Source organism: Dufourea novaeangliae, unplaced genomic scaffold (genome assembly GCF_001272555.1).
Source record: "Dufourea novaeangliae isolate 0120121106 unplaced genomic scaffold, ASM127255v1 scaffold11, whole genome shotgun sequence".
Taxonomy (NCBI): Eukaryota; Metazoa; Arthropoda; class Insecta; order Hymenoptera; family Halictidae; genus Dufourea; species Dufourea novaeangliae.
This window is the reverse complement of record NW_015373895.1, coordinates 2,502,745-2,523,519: the sequence shown is the minus strand read 5'-3', so window position 1 is coordinate 2,523,519 and position 20,775 is coordinate 2,502,745. Positions and strand designations below refer to the sequence as shown.

The 20,775-nt window shown below is 35.7% G+C and overlaps 1 protein-coding gene across 1 annotated transcript in view; it reads right to left on the bottom strand.

Moving 5' to 3' along the window:
• LOC107190048 (rap1 GTPase-activating protein 1-like) overlaps positions 1–20,775 on the bottom strand; it is a 58,035-nt gene that overhangs the window by 25,764 nt on the left and 11,496 nt on the right. The gene's annotated exons all lie outside the window — the stretch shown is intronic.

Below are 20,775 nucleotides of genomic sequence, written 5' to 3'. Positions count from 1 at the left end.
TCGTGACAAGCCAATCCTTATATTGTTGCACTCACCAACGCTTTACGATTCCAAGTGACTTATTTGGAATTTAGAATATTCAATAGGATCCGTTAACATGAAGTCCATATTTCGATTATTAATTTAATACGCTTTAACATTTCATTTTCTGCTCAGATTCGTTCTAAATTAGAACAGGTATTGTAAGAATGAGGAGGAATAAGTATTATTCTTAATCTTGAATGAAATTAATGAAAATTTTGTATAAAAATAAGACTTTCAAGAAGAAGAATTGAAGAAGCGTATTAAAAAATAAAAACTAGAAGAGAGAAACAAAATTTGCTGCCAAGAAAGTTGCAAAAATTGTTAAAAAATCAAAAACACAAATAGGAATAATTTTCACTTTATTTTTATTTAACTTTTTCAATTTTGTTTAATTTTAATTTTGTTTTATTTAAAATATATACTTTCTATAAAACGTTTATAATAAACCAAAGTTAATTCCACTATGTGTGTTTTTAATGCACTATATCCTAAATGTATACAGATAAATGTTTAAAAGATAAATTTTTACAAATATATAACATATACATAAGAATAGAATGCAATTTTCCCTTAGTGTTATTTATTTATGAATTTATAATGTATATAATGTATACATTTATATATTTAGTTCATAATTTTTATTATTTTATTTAATTATAATTTTGTTTCATTTATTTATTGCATTAAATGAAATTTGTTACATTTTTATTTGAATTTTTACAACATAAAAGAAAAGTGTCATTATGTTCAAACAGTGGGACAGCTAAATTTAATCACTAGACATGCCGTGAATTCCGTCCAATCCCTCGGCCAAATGAACGCTTTTAGATATTCTTAAACTTTAATACTTTTTTCACGTGAACGCTTTCTTATAACGACTTGTCTGGGAGAAGATGTTCCGCTCTACCGATGGAATGTATTTTTTTGTCAATCTATAATATTTTAATATATAAAAAGTCTTCGTAACCGCAATTTTCGACTTAAACGTTCAACCACTGGGACATTTGCCTTACATTTACGCGTAGAAGGGGTGTGCAGACGCCACGCCGTGAACTGCGTATGTGTGTAAGACTGAGATAGCTTCCCCTTAGATGTACTCTCTCTCGGACCGGCCCGTAACTAACAGTTCACACTCCAGTTAATATAGAGCTCAATAGTTCCCGACAATACACAGGGTGTAACAAAAATGTTAGAAGACCCAGAAATGGGAAACTCATGAGGTGAATTGAAACAAGTTTTTCCTTAGCAAAAATATTATCTAAGGTTTCGTTAACGAGATATTAACGAAAAACCCCGATCCATCAGAACTAGAGTCGGCCAGCCGAGTTCCTGCGGTAACGTTGGCTACGCGCTGCGATTGGTCGGGATTTTTCGTTAATATCTCGTTAACAAATCCTCGGATAATATTTTTGCTAAAGAAACACTTATTTCAAATCACCTCACGAGTCTCCTATTTCCGGGTTCTTCGACATTTTTGTTGGAATTATTAAATTTGGAAAATGTATCTACATTTTGTGATATCCATCCATGAGTTTGAAACGCTAACGTAGTATCTGCTTATTCAGTAATATACGCATGCAGAACGCACAAAAATAGAGAATACGTGCAAGTAACAAAAATTGTTGTCTTAAATATTATTGTATATATTCTTGCGATGTTGGAATGTCCGATATGACGCACGTACGCAATTCTCGGAAATCCACCTCTCCGGATATATGGCCAGGCAGCGTCCTGGCCGGTGGCCATGTACGTGGACATCACTATACATACTATATTTATACGAGGGAACAAAATTCCTCCGGCAAAATCCAGAGACATCTGACCAGCGAGTGATCTAAACATAGTGAAACTGGAGTCGCGAAGGAGCTTCAGGCGCTACTCGAGTTTTTCATTCACGGTTATCTTCCTGACAGCTAGCATTACCATCTTCCCCAAAGCTTTGCCCTTCGAGTCTATATTTGGCAGCGGAGGATAGGGGACGAAGCGAGGGATACAAGGCGACTAGTCGGAAGATCGTCGTTCTTTTATTTTCTTTCCATTTCAACGAGGGCACAATTTTTTTTCCTGTTCCCGATTGTACACAAATTTAGAGACTTAAATTAGTAGACAAAGGACACGAAGGGAAAGACGAAGTTCCTCCGGAACGGATGACACAGAGGGGAAGTCATCGAGAACAGCAGGAAGTTTGAGCCCAGACGTCGACCAGAAAACTTTGAAACGTAATCCGAGAGACTACATCCGCATTGCTTCTAACTTTACAGTGTTTTTCTTTGTCCTATCGTTTTGTTTTCATCCCTACGAAACTAATCAAATTTTTATTTACTTCTTTCTTTCCATTTAATGTCTTTCTTTTTCAATAACCCGCCCTTTGACCATTCTTGCTCTCCTATTAAAATCCCATTCATTCTTAGGATCCGTGTAGACGGAACGGGAAAGTTATTTGTTGGCGTGCCTGCACGCGCAAGCCTACAACGCATTATAATTAGTAATGAAGTTTTATATACAGGGTGTTAATAAAAGTGTGGACCACCTTTCACTACCTAAAATATGATACATCATACTATTAATCTGGAATATGTATATAATACAATATATTTACTCACCAATCCGATGTTTCACACTTTTCTAACTACCCTCCATATAGATAGGTATACTACCACTCCAAATTACTCGAATGATGTGACTTTTCGAGTTTATGACAATTTTAAGACTTAGATAAATAATTTAGGGCACTTAGCCGATAGTATACATGTATTATTTAGCTGCTGGTGATAGTGTATAATAAGACAAGAATTTAAAAAATGAACGTTAAAAAGGAAAGATCACAGACACGGATATACGTTTTTCAAAGTTTTTCAGACTCGATTCAGGTGTCAAAGGATAAGCTGAATAAGGGGATCAAAAGTGCCCTTTGACCGATTTGGACATTTATATACCATTCGATAGCTTACTGAGAAAAAACAATGTGTACAAATCTTCAACTCTCTAGCTCGACCAGGAGGGTAGTAATAACGAAAATTGGGATAATGCGATTTTTTCCTCTCTTTCCTCGATTCATCTAATAGTATTTACCGGAGCATGTCCAAAAAAATGCTGAAAATTTTTTTGTTTTCATTGAAATCTTAAAGCGAATACATTTACACAATTACAGTAACAATGTATCATTGCAAGTATTGTTCTCAATTTTTTGGATATTTTTTGGTAGGGTGCGCCGTAGTTTTAAAAATTAAAAACCGATATTTTGGAAGTTTTTTCCGTTAAAAAGTAACTTCTACCTTGAATTTTTGTACTTTCTTTATTGAATAAGTATGTCCATAAAGAGGACAAATAGGGCTATATCCTCATTATTTTTCAAATTTTTAAATAGTTCCCCGGTATGAAAACAGGGCATTTCAACATATCCAAATATGAACAAAATCCTAAATGGTACTCCAAATAGTGTCCAATTTCGCGTGTAATGCCCCTATGAAAAAAATCAAAAAGACGATTTCGGTTGTGGAATTGTCAAAATATTTCGCGGATGAAAGTATTGGATTTCCTCTTATGGGTAAAAAGCAAAATAAAAAAAACGCAGGAAAAAAGAAGATGAAGAAGGAAAGCCAAGGGGGAAAAGAGGTCCCTTTTCCCCCAAGGTACCCTTTCTTATCCGTTGCGACGAAAAAGAAGAAAGAAACAGGGGAGACGTTGCCTCCCGTGGGGATGAATAATTCAGTACGAGCGCGCATAGCTGGACGCGCCCATGTATACATGCCATACATACATAAAGCAGAGGTGCGCCAGGAATGAAACTGTTGCCATGAACCGCGGTCATTGTTGCTAACGACACGTCAATCTATGCTCAACGCACCATAGGAACCCGCCAACTTAAAATATGGATCAACGACATCGATTTCGGCACAAAAGGTCATCTGTTGCCAGAAACTTTTAAAAACTCGGTAGCATCAAATTGACTTTTTGGAAACGGCCAATGGAGTATAAGGTCTACTATATGGACCTGGAAAAGATGACTTTGTCTATGTTAAAAAACTGTTTCATATGTAAATTGAATTTGGAATGTTTAAACGCGCTTTTTCAAAACATTTTCAAAATCACACGATTGATTGAAAACCATTGAACCAACCCACTCCAATTGTTGCTGCTACATTCGTTGACCAGCAAAACCTTTAATTCAGATAAAGGTGTGAAAAACCACTTAATTCAGGGGTTTTCCAATAAGGTCAAACCAGCAGTGGGGAGAGAGCGCAAGCAAGGCAGCGCCCGGGAAATGGCGAAGAACCACACGCGGTTTCCCGCGGGTGATACTGACCGCCGATACCGATAAGAGCCAGGGCACGTGGTGATTCAAGGTCGACTTGTGTTTCAGAAATTAACATTATACCGTACTTACAGGCGCAAGCCAGTAAAAGAACTTGTTTTTCTGGCTTTTGTTCCGAATCTACCGTCGTTACCTCCACCTACCACTCCACCGGGTTCGAACACCCTTTCAGTTTATAGCTCATCACCCAGGCTCAGACTTCTAGGCTTCTATAAGCCGTCACTCTATCGGGTCCGAGCATCCATTCGGTTCATAGCCCGTCCCGCAAGCTCACAAGGAGAGGACTGCAAATGTATATCTCAGATTTGGTTCAAACTATTCTCACTTAAAATATAGACTATGCACAAACAAACCCTAAAAAAATAATACATGTGAAAAAAAGAAACCAACAAGGGTAGAAGGTGGGAGTCGAACTGCCGACCTTCAGATTGCGAGATATTCGCTTTAACCGACTCAGCTACGTCGCTCTTCACTTGAGTATTTCAAAATATGTCTCATTTTGCCCCATTTAAAATGTTTATTGTTAATTTTCTGAACAACGAAGACCTATGTGGCGGAACCCCATTAGGGTTTGTTTATGTCAAATCTTCGATATGTATTTATTAAATTTTCATTATAGCCCCAGAATAAAAAGTTGTAAAAAACGACCTATACTATTTTTTCCATTTTTTTACACATCATTTAGTAAACTAATGTCCCCAACTGCACAAAACAACTCATGTCATTCGGACGAATTTTAAAAAAGTTGTTCCGTTTTAAAGGATGTACCCATATGTATAGCCGGACTGTACATATAAACGACGTTTCTCTGCTGGTCATGGGAAAATGGTACTTTTTAAAGCGTCTCGCGGTGTAGAACGATGGAGTAACGGGTTATTAGAGGAAAATTACCGCAGAGTCGACCTTTATAGTTACAGTTACCGCGCTTGTTTCTTGGCTCTATTCCTTTCCATTCCATCTCCCTCCATCTTGATCCCTTTCGTTTGTTTTGCCGTTTCATCTTCGTCGTCGTCGTCATTTTTGTGGTTGCAGCAAAAGAATCGTCAAGCTTGCGCGCAAAAAGCGTGAAAACGATAATACTATGGAGTTAGTTTTAATTGGTATAGAAATTGACTAGACGGCGACATTAGGTCTAGGGATTTTTTCTTCAAGTTTATAGGTATAATATTGATCCATTTGAGATTTCCTTTCTAGATGGTAGTTGTTATTTATGGATAACAAAAAAAGTGGAACACGTGTGGTTTGGATACCTTCTTTGAATAAATATTAATTATAGAGTTACTTAAAAGGGTGTGTGCATTAATTGCCATTGTTGTCCTCGTCCAGATCCACAGATACTCCCTTTCAACAATTCTGATCAACATGCTGCCGAAGCTTGAAAAAGGCTGTACGTAACCAGACACTTTATTTTGTTTTGAAAGTCATAAATCATTGAAAGTGTATGCGTTTTGTTAATAGAGGCTATTGGTCGTGTTTCAAGTCATACTGCAATATTACATATTACGCAAAAATTTTATAACTCTGGGAAGGGAGGGGGGGAGGGGCAAAATCCAATTTTTTTGTCTTGTAGGATGGGGCAAAAGACTTCCGTTTAGGGGAGAGGGGCAGGTGCCTCTCCTGACGCCCCGTGACGATATAGAATGTGGTGTAGTTCGTTTGAGTGTCAATTGGTTTCTGAGTTTCTAATGAAATGTAAACGATCGTATTCAAAGTAAGTATATTTATATGTGCAGAAGTGGAAGTTTTTGGTGAAATATGAAGTGGAGCAGATGTATGATTGAAGTATATATTTTTTTTATAAGAATATTTTAACTCTAAAATTGCGAACATCATTTGTGTGAACAGTTACATTAAAACAGAAGAACAGATCCAAAATTGACGTGGTACGGCCCTGAACGACAGTCGAGTACAGTTTTTACGCCGCAAGGTATCGAATTACAGGACCCGGCTTCCGAAACACATAAACTTAAGGGTCAGTCAAGTTTATTGCTAACGCTATATCTTCGAGGCAACTATATACAGGGTGTCTCAGCTAACTTGATCACCTCGAATAATGACAACCGTTTATGAAAATGTTTGTGTGTGTGACCTAAATGGGGCCTAACAAGAGGCACATCTTATAAGGTACGTGTTTCTTTTGTGGATGAATTTCATTTCCCCGGCACACAACTTTCTCGTTTGGTTGACGACATTGAACTAAATGAATAGTGTTCCACACACATTGCAAATAACTGCCTGTGTGTGGACGCTTCGTCTAGCAGCAACCGTCGAATGAAAATGCCTATCTGCATATGGACGCTACGTCCAGCGGCAAGCGTCAGACGCGCGCGTCCAGGTGCAAGCGTCCAGGTGCGAGCGTCCGACGTTTATAGATAGGACATCCCGGCTTTAGGCTGCCGGGTGTCCCACAGTGGGCCATTACCATAAAATTGGTGGAATTAATCAAAAAATGTTCATGTCATGAAATAAGATAAAATTAGGACTGAGTCATTCCACGCGAAATCGGACACTTTTTGGAGCACCATTTCGGATTTTGTTCAAATTTGGATATTCTGTAGTCTCTAGCGATATATAAACGTATCTCCAAGGATTTTTGAAAATGTTTCAAATTGTTGATTTTACAGCTGTTTAAAATTTAGGAGATAGGATCAACTGTTTTTCAATAAATCATAACTATTGAACTAACAAACTGGTCAAAATGAGCTTTGCGGGTACTTACAGTGGAGACATAAGAGTGCCTAATAAAAATTATTTCAGTTAAAAAAAGATATTTTTAAATAAGTGTCCTGTGTTTTTACCGGTGTACTATTTAAAAATTTGAAAAAAATGAGGATATTGCGCTATTTGTCCTCTTTATGGACATATCTTCAAAAATATGGATACTTTAAAATTGGCCGTATAAAAATTAATTGGAGTGAACGCTGCGTCGATTCACGCCGGCTCGACCGGTCGAATAATGAATTACCTGTTGAACTAATAAACTTATCAAAATGAGTTTCGTGGGTGCTTGCAATCGAGACATAACAGTACCTAAGGAAAAGTATTTCAGTGAGAAGAAAATATTGTGTAACCATTTATTTTGTAATTGATTTAAAGAAATGCAATTTTCTAATAGTGGCACCCAATTGAAAAATTGGAAAAAAATTAACGATGTAACACTCTTTGTCTTCATTATGGACAAATTTAAGAAATGTGCAGACTTTAACATAGGCCATATGAAAATTGATTGAAGTTAACACTGCGTCGAAGCACATAGAATCGATCGGCAGAGCCGTACCGGCTAGCCTAGTACCGCATGACTTGGGCAATCGAACCTGTGTAATTCCACGCAGCGTTAAATTTAATTAATTTTCATATGGCCAATTTTAAAGTCTCCATATTTTCGAAGATATGTCCACAAAGAGGACAAATGGGGCAATATCCTCATTTTTTTCAAATTTTTAAATAGTTCCACGGTATAAAAACGGAATTTATTTACAACAATTACAAAATTAATGATTATAAATATTTTTTTTAACTGAAATGTCTATGACTGTTATGTCTCCACTGTAAGTACCCGCAAAGCTCATTTTGATCAGCTTGTTAATTCAATAGTTATGATTTATAGAAAAAAAGTTGATCCTAAATTTTAAACAGCTTTAAAATCAACAGTTTAAAAAATTTTCAAACATCCTTCGAGATAAGTGTATATATCGCTAAAGACTACAGAATATCCAAATTTGAACAAAATCCGAAATGGTGCTCCAAAAAGTGTCCGATTTCGCGTGAAATGGCCCGACTATTAGTAAGCTTATACTCGTTTGAAAAACACTGAACAGGCTGCGGACCTCAATGACGTTACATATGATTGTATTTGTTTTATAAACAGTAGCCAGTCCACTATCCCTTGAGGCAATGTATCAGTCAGTCTTTTTCACGTCTCGAGTGCTCATGCCACGTTCTGTTTCTAAGCGAATATTACATCAAATAGCAACGGATTTTTGTAGTACAGGTATTTATCTACTTTTCTCAAAAACTTTTGGATTTTTACCTCCTGTTAAAGTCGTAATTCACTATTACATTATCCCATACAAAGATATTCGATTTTTGTATATCAAACTAGATTGAAAATATTGTAGTTGTAACTTTTTTGGTGTATGTAGGTTTGTCAAAATTTGTCCAGTATTACCTTCAGTAAACATTACTGTTAATATTAAGCCAAAATTTCGCTGCAGCAGTTCGCAGCTACAATTGTGAGACAATTTTTTGTTTTAGGAAATCATTTCGTAATTGAAATAATTTGTTTTTTTAAAAACGTCAGAAACTTCATTCTTTATAATTAATTGCACCTATTTTATGGAGTAGCCCACACTAGCACCGCTTGACAATGGTCAAACAAACGTACACGTTATACAAAATGACATTGTACAACGAAAGTCGCGTTGATCTAAGTTCTTGAGTTCTCGTTAATTTACGACAATTTGTGAAATGGAAATACATCATGTTGTATCTCGTTGAATTCGTCTCAAAAAATTCTATCACATTATTAATAAATAAGTATGTTATGTTCATATTAAAACATTAAGGTGACCTTAAAATTTTTCAAACCATTGCACTCACGGGAAAACTGTGTACACTATGTAACGTGCCCCTTTGTACCAAAAAAACTTTTGTAGAAATAATTTTTTCGTATCTTCATTAGTTTACGAATTATGATTTTTTCCCAGTTAGAATCGTCATTTGGCCCATTGTGCGTCGCGTCGAAAACTTGGATTGTCGGCGCAGTGGCATTCGAACGGAGTCTCCTGACTGTTTGCGTTTTGTTAGGTGACGTAGGGTAGTCGGCGGCAAGATCCGAACGAGCAGCGCACACGACCAGGGGTAGAGTATACTTGTGTATGAGCACTGTGAGCACGGTGAACGTAAAGTGGAAGACGATGGTGGGTTATAGTGGGGGTACCAAGTACCATGATTGGCATCACTGATACACGGTAGTACCATCTTCAGTCGCGTTTGGTCCCCCTCAGTGTCGAGATGTTCGTTATTGTGATACCCCCGTTAAGTACATCGTCGCGGGAAAAATACAAGCGAGTTTGAAGCAACAATATGTGATAAAATTTTGCGTCAAAAGGTGTAACAGTGTATTGGAAACTCTCGAAATGCTGAGGAAAGCGCATGGACAAGTTACCCACGGGTTTTTACGAGCAATATTCGTGAAAAGATCAAATATTGGTTATAAAATGTTCGCTTATTCGCAAAATCTACACTTTTTTGCAAGACTCCGCCATTTTTTTATTTTTCCATATTTTTTATTCATTCTAGTACGGGCGACAGCCACGTTCATACAGATCAAGTATCTTTATCAATTTTTAATTTGAGATAACGTAGACAGGTGATATAATGGCAGCCATGGAGGCACCTTTTTTTTAGGCAGTTCCGGAAAATTACAATAACTTTTAATCTGTACTAAATTTTGAAATGATTAAAATTAAGCTTATCCTATTAGTGTAAACGAATTCATAGAAAAAAGTTTAACATCGATATACCTCACAATTTTTTCTAAAACAATTGCTGAATTTCGCCTAATTCTCGACTCGTCACGGTAGGGAGACCCCTTAAGATTTCAAGTTGGCAACCTGAATGATTATCCACTCGTCCCTAGTTGCAATCCTAACTGACAAAGGGAATCTACAAAGTGTATCCCAAGTTGTTTGTCCAATTTTTTTTTAGGTGCGTGGTAGGTCACCCACAACAATTTTTGAAAGTAGTAAGGAACACCTCTCTATCATTTTCGAGACATTAATTGTTAAAAATACTAGAGCGTCAGGCTACGAATTCTCTGTTTGGATTCCGCTAGAGTTCGAATCTCTACTTAGCAATTTGTTATTTTTTATGCGCCATACTGTACGACTAAACACTAATATTTCTGTAATGCATTATACAGTATTGTAATATTTTCTTATTGGAAAAAAATTAAGAAATGAAAGAAAATGACAGAATCTCACATAAGGAATTCAAGGATGAATTCAAAAGAAGGGTGTTTATGTTTGATTATTTGGTGGTAGGTATATTGTTATACGGCGCAGTAATTGTAAAATTAATTTCTTTTAAAATTTCGTAAGTTGTTTTATCTTTGCCTTTTCCTTCAGGATCGATTAAAACATTGATCAATTCAGAATTTTTGATTTGATATTATAATCATTTTCAATGATCAAAATTCTTACACAATTTAACATATTTGCAGCGTTATTCCTGGAAAAGAGCGTCCCATGCACGATACATGATCTACTTTTAACAATATTAATTTTCCATTTATCTCGTGTTTAGTTTTATCTCTTACTGCATTTGCTTCTACGATTATTTTATCACGAACCTTGTGTTAATTAATTAGATCTGTGCGCGGTACCATATTTATGATGTCACCAAATGCTTGCTCATCAATTAATGAAAATGGTCTTCCGTAGATAGATATTAATCTGACAGAAGCATCCATCAAATTGAACTGCGCATTCTTATTACTACAATGCTTACTACTTGTTGCCTTAATATTCCTTTTCTATCCTTCTTTTTCCATCATGACAGCGGTAAATTGATTACAGCGATCATTTTCCAAATGTCTTAAGAAATTTATAGAATGGTTCTTAAATTTTTTAATTTATAAGATTACAAAAAGCATTGTAATAATATTTTTAGTTTCTTTATATTTTAATTATTTACACTATTGTTTAATCGCTTAATACTAATATGCTACTATTTTTACGTTATTTTAGGTTTTATGTTATTCGGACAATATTTACATTAATTTAATAGTAATTCTATATAGATGTTATAGTAAGCACGACTTTGACCGTTTTAATTCTTATTACTAAATATTTGAAGTAGGTATTAAAAACATGTTACTGCTTTAATTAGGTCAATTGTTGCATCATATATACATATATATAGCATACGTTCTTAGGGTACTTTTTTTTTTAATTAGAGTTCCTGACGGGCGCCATCAGAACCCATGATAGGAACGTCGTAAGTCAAAAAACCAAAATTATTTTTAAAATATATGTCGGTGGTTATGGCCTTACCTATCCTTAATGCAAAGAAACAATCCGGCGAACTTTGACACGTATGTAACCCTCATGTGGACAACCGAATTATTCACGGTTATTGAGCAATTTGAATACTCCTATTCTGACAAATTAGATAAATATAGAGAATTTTACTTTCATACTTTTCCGAAACTCTTAGTTTTCCCTTCCTATAATATACAAAGTGCTGTTTCAGACAAGAACATAAAAACTTGTGAAAGTAAATTTCAAAATGGGTACCTGAGTACCCGGATGCCTACACAAGGGTTAAGCAGAATGTTGTAAAAAAAAAACAGATTTCTTAACGCATAAATTTGTCTACAGAGAAAAAATGAGCGATTCAAAATTAATCTCCGTAGATGATGCGATAGCGACTTTAATTATGGATAAAATATCACAAACATTTTTGCAGCCGGTGTAAACTTAAACTTTTTATCGTAGCGTCCGTAAATGAAATCACGTTTTGAGAAAAATGCATTTAAACATTTTTTGTTCGTTCTTGAGTTAATCATGTACGTATAGAGTAATGTTAAAGAATTTTACTTTTATTCAGCCATTCCTGCACGATACAACAATCCTTCCGTAAATTAATATTTTACTTCCAACACGCTTTTTTCTTTTTTTCTAGCAATTCTAGATTCTTCTGACACGCTCGCACTACGACGCACGTTTGGCTTCCGCAATGCGCATTCAATATCTCTTGATAACAATAGATTCAGCATGGTGGCTGATATTAATACCCAATAAGTTCATAATTGTTAATAAGGATCCTCCATTAAACACGCTTGCTGAAACCCAGGCCGAAGGTTTAACAGGTTTGTTAATTTTAATTTTGTTTTATTTAAAATATATATTTTCTATAAAACGTTCATAATAAACCAAAGTTAAATCCACTATGTTTGTTTTTAATGCACTATTTCCTAAATGTATACAGATAAATGTTTAAAAGCTTTTACCAAATATATAACATATATTGTATAATAGTAGAATGCTTTCTTATAACGACTTGTCTGGGAGAAGATGTTCTGCTCTATCGATTGAATGTACTTTTTTTGTATATTATTTTAATACATAAAAAGTCTTCGTAACCGCAATCTTCGCCTTAATCGTCCAACCACTGGACCTTTCACTTGTTGAACGTTTCGTTATAATTTCAAGTATTTCTTTCTATATGAGGTGAAGGTTTATTAGAAATCAAGTTTTCATACATTATTGGGTTCACGATTTCTTGTACTTCTGGATCTAATACTTTGAGTGCTACATGTGGTAGGCGCGTTAGGGTCATTTACGTGCTTGCAGAATCTATACTTCTGCGAATTTTTTACTAAAACTTTGAAATAGCATTCTTGAAATGTTATAGGTTGAAAATACGCAGTGAAACAATTAGGGAGGGTAACTTTCAACGAGGCCATTTAGTTGGAAATGAAACATGGGACGAGCATCTCATGAGCAGATGAAATGTTCCAAAGCTCCGTTGCAACCACATTCCATATTTACATCTTCTTATTCTCCATTTTACACAAAGATACTGTGAATTTGGTTAATAATGATACTGAATTGATTAACAATTAATAAATAAAATGTTGTCCTAAATTTGTTTAAAGCTAGGCTTTTAACTATAACCAATTCAGAACTTAAAGTACACTTCTACAAAAATGAATAAAATAAATCTAATAAAAAATGTTTAAAATTTCCACGTATTTTTGCATACCTTAGCCAACACAACGCTAAAAAAGTTTAGCAACTGAAAAAACTGATCAACAGTTGGAAAAAATGTTAATATTATGAACGCATATGATATATATCATGAATTACACAAGGTCACTATAATAGATGTCAGGTAAGTCTTCATTGTCATACAAAAGGACTACGGAATATACATATATTCCACGATAATCCCCTTGCATTAAAGTCAGACCGGAGACCCCCACGACGAACATATAGATTTTATTGGTGAAATGGAAAGTTGCCAATAGTCTGTACATTTTTTTTCCAGAATTACCCATCTGTTGACAACAAAAATGCTTTTCTTGGATACATGACTCAAACGACAACCAAGCACTCTGATCCCAAATAGACGCGACCCTACTCTAAAGAATGAGGACAAAACAATGGGGAGGTATAAAGTGAGTCAATTCCAGCCGAATCGACTGAATTTGTATTAAAATTTTCGGTATTTATTGAGAACATGATTCTCGGCACCGATTTCAATGACCTTGAAAAATGTTGTAAGCCATCATTCTGAACAACTTTTCCATGTATATGTATATGAAGGGTCTAGGGGAAAAACAATGAGTGTCCACTTTTTGTAAATTTTTAGGTATTAACCGCATTTTGTTGTCAAATAACGTGCGATGGTAACCGCCGAGGAAAAACAAAGGGAAAACTCCCCCATCAAGAAAGCCACTGCACTGCAGATTTTCTACGGAGGAGCACTGCCTATTTTTCAACCAAAATTCAACGACTTGTAGCATCTGAAACAATGCCTCCAGAACGAAGACACTAAAAACTTTGACGATAACCTCATCACAACCGACACCGTCCAGGAAGATCAAAATGTTTTTCTCGATTACATGGAAGAGTGTGATTGAATGATCTTTTTTCACTTTTTATTCCAGTATCTTCAACTTGTTTATTTCAATCTTCAAGTTCTTTAAATGTTTACTGAGTTTTACTAAAATACACTGCTTTTTCTATTGACGTTTACTATTTTTTCCCCTCACAACCCCCCCTCCCCGTTCAAAAACGCCAAAATAATGGATTACAAGACTTGGAATATTCGAAATCGTGGTTTTAAAGGGTTTGAAAACGCCAAAATCACGAGTTAGAGAATTTGGAAAAGTCAAAATTGCTGTTCTTAGGGGTTTAAAAACGAAACAATCGCTAAAATTGCTTTTTTTACACACTGGAAAGATTTATGTGAATAGAATACTGCCACAAGTAGACTTAAAAGTTTGTTTCTTGATTTCTGAAAAATGAAGTTTTATGGACTCTCATTGTTTTTCTTCTGGACTCTTCATATGACAGGCGATCTCTCTTAGTTTCCGAGATATTTGCAAAAAACTGCTGCTACTACTGCATCGAATTTTGCCTATATATACGTACACATCCGTGACAGCGTGTGCGTCAGCACGTGACTCTCGCTAACTTTTGTTTGTTTTTATTTTTTATCTAATTCTAAACTACTCAAATCAGTATAATGCTTTGAACAGTATTTTTTTTTTTGTTTTTAAATAGTTCTAACCTACTCAAATCAGTAATACTGCATTGTGTCTATCGAGATATTCGCAAAAAAACTGAAAAAAAAACACTGTTCAAAGCATTATACTGATTTGAGTAGGTTAGAGTTAGTTAAAAAGCAAAACTAGTCAATGCATTATACTGATTTGAGTATTAAAAATCACTGAAATCGGTTAAGCGTGACTTTTACATAAGTTTCCCCGTTGCTTGCTGGCTGTTATGATGTGTCGATAGAAATAGTAGGTAAACAGTCGCCCCATGCAGATGCATACATTGCCATGAACATGCACGTATAGGTAAAATTCACTGTGCCTAGTAGGAGCAGTTTTTAGCGAATATCTCGGACACTAATTGTAAGAGTAATCGCCTATTATATATATAGGGACAAGTTGTTCAGAATTATTGCTTTGATAACATATCTTAAGGTCATTGAAATCGGTGCTGAGGACCATGTTCTCAATAATTACCAAATTTTCAAATAAATTCACATGACGGTTCGAGAAAACGAAATCCATTGGTTCAGTGTAGATTTTCCAAGAACGCGGGAAGAACTCACCTGCGATATAAGTTTCGGCTGCATATGCGTGTGCGCGTGCGCATGATTATTATGTCCCGTCGTGGACCGGTCTGTATTGGGCCGTGGCTGTTGCTGTTGGCCGGCATCAGATCTGAGATCGTGCCTCCACCTCAATACACCCATCATAACCGTCCACTGTATCCCCGATTCGTTTCAAAACCACCAAACTCGCGTATTTTTTTAACTTTCACACTACAAGAACCAGTTCGATCTCGGCGCACCGACCTAACCTAACGCGAATATCCTGTTGCACCCTTTATGGAGTACAGCTGCACTGATCCTCCAATTGATAGACTTCTCGATGAAACGTAATTGAAATTGGACTCCACGCAGATAGCACAAGTATCCGAACAAGACACATGTACATGCCACTCTTCAAACACTCGATTCTGTGTAACTGACAAACAAACACGCGGGAAAATCCCACGGAAACTGACCCGTTAGCACAGCCTATACGTAATTCGTATGTACGTATATTAGCACAGATGGGACAGTAGTTCGTTGAACAGTAGAAACAGCACACGCGTGTCCCCGCGTACAGCCACACCAAAGAGCTAGGATCCTATATTATCGTGGTTAACTAGAGGCTCGAACACGCAACAGTCTGTGCTGACCCCGATGTTCACTATCATTCTTGTAATTCGATCTCGTGATTTTACCAGAGATAAAACTCGCAGGAATTGCGGCGAACGATGCGGTGTGTCACTTATTCCTGGGTGTTCTAGCCTCTTCGTTCGTCGCCCACGTTTCGATTTACCGAGCGAGGTCAGAATAGAAAGTGTTTACACCGTGAGCTCGTTCGGCAGGAAGGATCGTGTGCACACACACAAACAAAAGCACAGTGGGAGCGTGTGAGAAGAAACGTGTCTAAAACCCCCGGGTACGTAGAAGTGCAGAAACGCGACTGGCATCAACACCGTATGGGTTCGAGAGGCTTGCCTCGTCTGCTGTCCATGCTACCCCCTCCACGGTCCCTTCCTGCCCCCTCCTTCCCCGCCTCAACCCCGACAGGCCTATTCACTAACTCCTCGCCCCGCGCGACCGATCGCTTCGACATCCTGCTGTCGTACCGTGAACAAACGTTGCCATGGTCACCATCGAGCGCGTAAACTCGATTCAACAGGAACTTCGATCTTCCTTTCTTGTCCTTTCGAGATTAACGATCAATCGATTCGTTTAAAGTTTAAATTATTTATAAATTCACTCAGTACTTGCAGAAGAGTAAAATCGAAAAATGTATTGTATTTATTTAACAAGGATAAAAATAAGATAATACTATAATTACATAATGAAAAATAAACAATAAATAATGGTATTAATACATCCTATTACCTCCGTGGTACGTTATCACAGTTTTGCACGCTTTTGGCATAGAATTAATTCATTGTTTAATCATTTTCAAAGGAAGTTCTTCAAAATCGCACTTTTTGAATAGCTTCTGTTAATTCTATTTTGTTTCTAGGTTTCCTTTTTGCCATAGCATTCCGAATTATCTTCTAACAATTTTCAATTCGATTTAAATCAGAACTAATACCCGGCCATTTTAATGTGGTAATTTAATCATATTCGAGAAATGGTTTAACCTGGCATTTAAAAGGAGAAAAATATAGCATTCATGAATGATTTAGTAAGGAAAAAAACGGCTATTTCAATGATTTTTAAATATGTTATCGGAGTATGGTTCTGAACAACTTTTTCCTTACATATAAGACTGTTCAACAGGTAAAAATTGTTTGCAATTTTCAATAAGCGTTTCTGATAGATCATTATGAGCTGAATACGAATCTGCAACCTGTTTCTTTCTAGCACGTCCGGTTATTGAAAAAATCAATTTTTTTTTAAATTGCAAATTTTCAACATTGGAACTGTGTTGTGCTTTTACAGTAACAGTTATTCAGTTTCTTTTGACACGAAATAGTTCTCTGGACTCTTCCGAACCGAATGATATAAATTGTTATTATGTTATAGACGTCTAAATATGTTTAAATAATGTTCAAAGCGAAAAGATCACCGAAAACGCACCACTTTTTGCTGATATTCTTCAATTTATTTCACATACTAAAGGTGTAGGAGAAAATCTAACCATATCACGCTATAGCACAGATCTTTCTGCTCAGGAAAGTGTGAAAGAAAGTTACAAAATTTGTTTTGTTTTAAATAGGGAAGCCAAATAGTTCAGCAAAACACACGTCCACCCAGCAAAATCGAATTATTAACAAAAATAAACACTTAACAAAAAAAAACTTCAGTATGTATATAACAAACATAAATCTTCTATATGTATTTATTAAATTTTCATTATAGCCTCAGATTAAAAAGTTGCAAAACACGACCTTTGCTATTTTCTTCGCGATTCTGATCAATCGCATTTTTTTCCATTTTTTTACACATCATTTATTAACCTAATGTCCCTAACTTCACAAAAGACCTCAAGTCATTTGGACCAATTTTAAAAATGTTGCTCCGTTTTAAAGGTGCACGAATACTTTTGTCCGGTACTGTAGGTACCTACATACTATACATTTGTAATGTTTTAATGACGCGAAATACATGTAAGTCCCAATGTTACGAACACATTTGTTCAGTGTTTAGTAATTTGCAGTCACAAAGAGAAAATTAGTCCCACATGACACGAGTAAGATGACATGATCAGAGCCAACAGGTCGGTTCTATTACCTTGGCCGCAACTCGACTTCCTTCGAGTGTGAAGGTATATACTCCCCAACGACAGGTGGAGGAGGGTAAAAACAAGAAGGGGCTTTCGTGACGGAGGAAGACTGGCAGGAGAGCGGATGTTATTTCGTGGTCGACTTATTTTGTTGTCAGTAGGTAGGTACCGAGGCTTCCCATTCCTTTGTGTCCACCTCTTTCATTATATTATCCAACTTCCTGTCCCTGAAAACAACGCTCATCGGCCATGAGCGTCTCGCAACTCGTTCCTTCCCCGTCGGCACTAGGGGTTGCAATCCCGCGATATTTTCAATTCCGTGGGACTCGTGCAGAATTATTTTCAATTCCGCGGGATCACACGATATTAACGATTAGATTGTTAGATCCATACACAGTTAATGAGGAAACAAATTTTATTTTCTGAGATAATCATCTTTAATCGTAAAAATCAAAGTCAACAGTTTACTGAACAAAAACAATAACTTAAAGCAGCTTCTTTTTTGAGAAAATAAATTGTAATTGAAAGTTTTCTAATGTCCAAACAAAATGTCAGATTGACAAATGAATAATATGTTACAGGTATCTAATAATTATTTTAAGAAAAAGAATATGTACAAACGAAAAAAATATCTATAAGAAACGTGTAATAAATTCTCTTCTTTCTAATATTGACTACTAACGTATGTGAACATTTTGTCACATTGATGAAATTAAAATCATAATTCTGTCATTATTTTTAATTACGGAAATTTTTCAGTTTTCTCTTCTCAAACTATAGACTAATAAATTTTGAACAATAATAATCAAATATTCAAATTACAAAACGAAATTATAAATTTGTAGAATTTTGATATTATTTCAAAATGCAGAGAGTATTAATTGTTATTTTTTAAAGATATCCTACGGTTGAAAAAACTCGTTCAGCTACTACAATGTAGGAGTAATAGTCAATAAATATTTATAAGCCATGTGTAAATATTTTCCCTTTGTGCGGTCGCTTTCAAAGGCAGTCATCTCTTTCTTTAAGATTTTATTAATATTTTCTGACAAACCCTTTGATTCAATTACAGTAGAGCCTTCTGTATCCGAATACCCTAATGTTCGAACGTCCTACTATCCGATCGTTCTGTTATCCGAACAGAGTGTCTTCAGACAACACATGCCTTCTCCTGTTTGAAATATGTAGAGCTTACATGCGATGTATACTCCCTTATGCCCGATCGAATTCTACGCAGTTATTTATGTTGGAAAATTTCTGTAATTTAGCAACCAAAAAAATATGGGATTTCTAAATATTTGAACTGTCAATTTTCTTGATCTGTATTTAAATAAATAAAGTTTAGTATCAAATAAATGATTGTTCTATTATCTGAAGATTCCTTTATACGAACACATGTCTCCCAATTAATTCGTATACAAGAGTCTCTACTGTACTTCGAAATAGTTGGTTACTTTCATGAACATCTTGATCTTGGTTTTCCTCGAAGTATTTGGATGCACTATGGAACTTATTTATACTATTATCCACGCGTCTATTATTGAGAACTCTTTCTAATAGTTTTTTTATTTCTTTGCGAATTAGAGATTTTTTTAGGCATTGCGTATGTAGTATCTTTAAACTTTTTCAAATGATGTTCAAATTTATTCGGATCTTTCAAATAAATTAACGTTCCACTTAAGTCGGTGCGACGTTGTTTTATTCTTTTACGAAATGCCGTAGTTAAATCAGTGCTGAGAAGAGTAGATTACTTGTCCAATTTCTCCAGTATAAAGTGAAACGTTGTTTCTGTCGTGATCAGAGTTGAATCTCTTTTACACATTACTTCGAGACCCAGCTTAACTGGTCCCAGACATAATTTTAAGTCATTTATTGTGGACCACTCTTCATCGGTGAAATATATTTCCGATTCTATATCAATTAAAGCTTTGTTTATGCACAATCCTAGGTTGGCAACAATTTTAATTGAATACGACCAAGCTACAACACTTGATTTGCAGAAATTAGTAGAAAATGTTGCAAGGAAAAAGGTAAGAAACATTAAATTTTAATTTTATGATCTATGTGTAACTCTTTTTTTGTGCAATTGATAATAAATATGTGGATTCAAATTATTGTTTTCTTTTTTTACAATTTCAATTTTGAAAAAAACGTAACTAATTTGTAAAATAGGGGGCGCGTTAATTAAATTGTCTACGTAGATTTCTTTTGAGAATGCAAACGTTTCGAACGGATGTTGACGCTTTACTTTCTCCTTCTCGTTAACTGGTATAATTTTTTATAGGAACTATTGTTCCTCATTTATCCAACAATGTGAAAGTCATGTTTGAATTTGTATCGGTATATACACTCCTGCCCTTAAATGTTAGGACACTTGTAAATGGGATGAATGACAAGTGTACCCAATGAAACATTATGAAACTATTGAAAGTTTGAAATAAACAACATCTAGAAAATATTAAAGTTTAACAAGCACTACGTATGCTATCAGGGAGTAATGAATGCGACACAGAAGGTGCAAATTATATGAACCTTACTACTCATCATCGAACTCCGCCCTGAAGGTCTCATCCCTTACTGACCGCTAGAATGAAGATATCCTCCACTCTCTAAATTACTGAACCTATATCTTACGCGTATTTCTATGTAAAAGTAGCAGTATTCTCCGAACAGTTTCTGCATAACCGTCTAAGATCGACTTTAGAAATATCTATTATACGCATCAGGTATCCGTTTCCGGTTAAGAATAGCCTAGGACGTGTACGCGACGACATAAATGTGTCGAGTGTGGTTAAGGAAGTGCGATTTTGAGTGAGAGAAGATAAGGTGATTAGAGCAGGAGTGGTGTAAGGTGGTGTAAAAGGGCGTAGAGCTCAGGGGAAAGAGGTGGAGG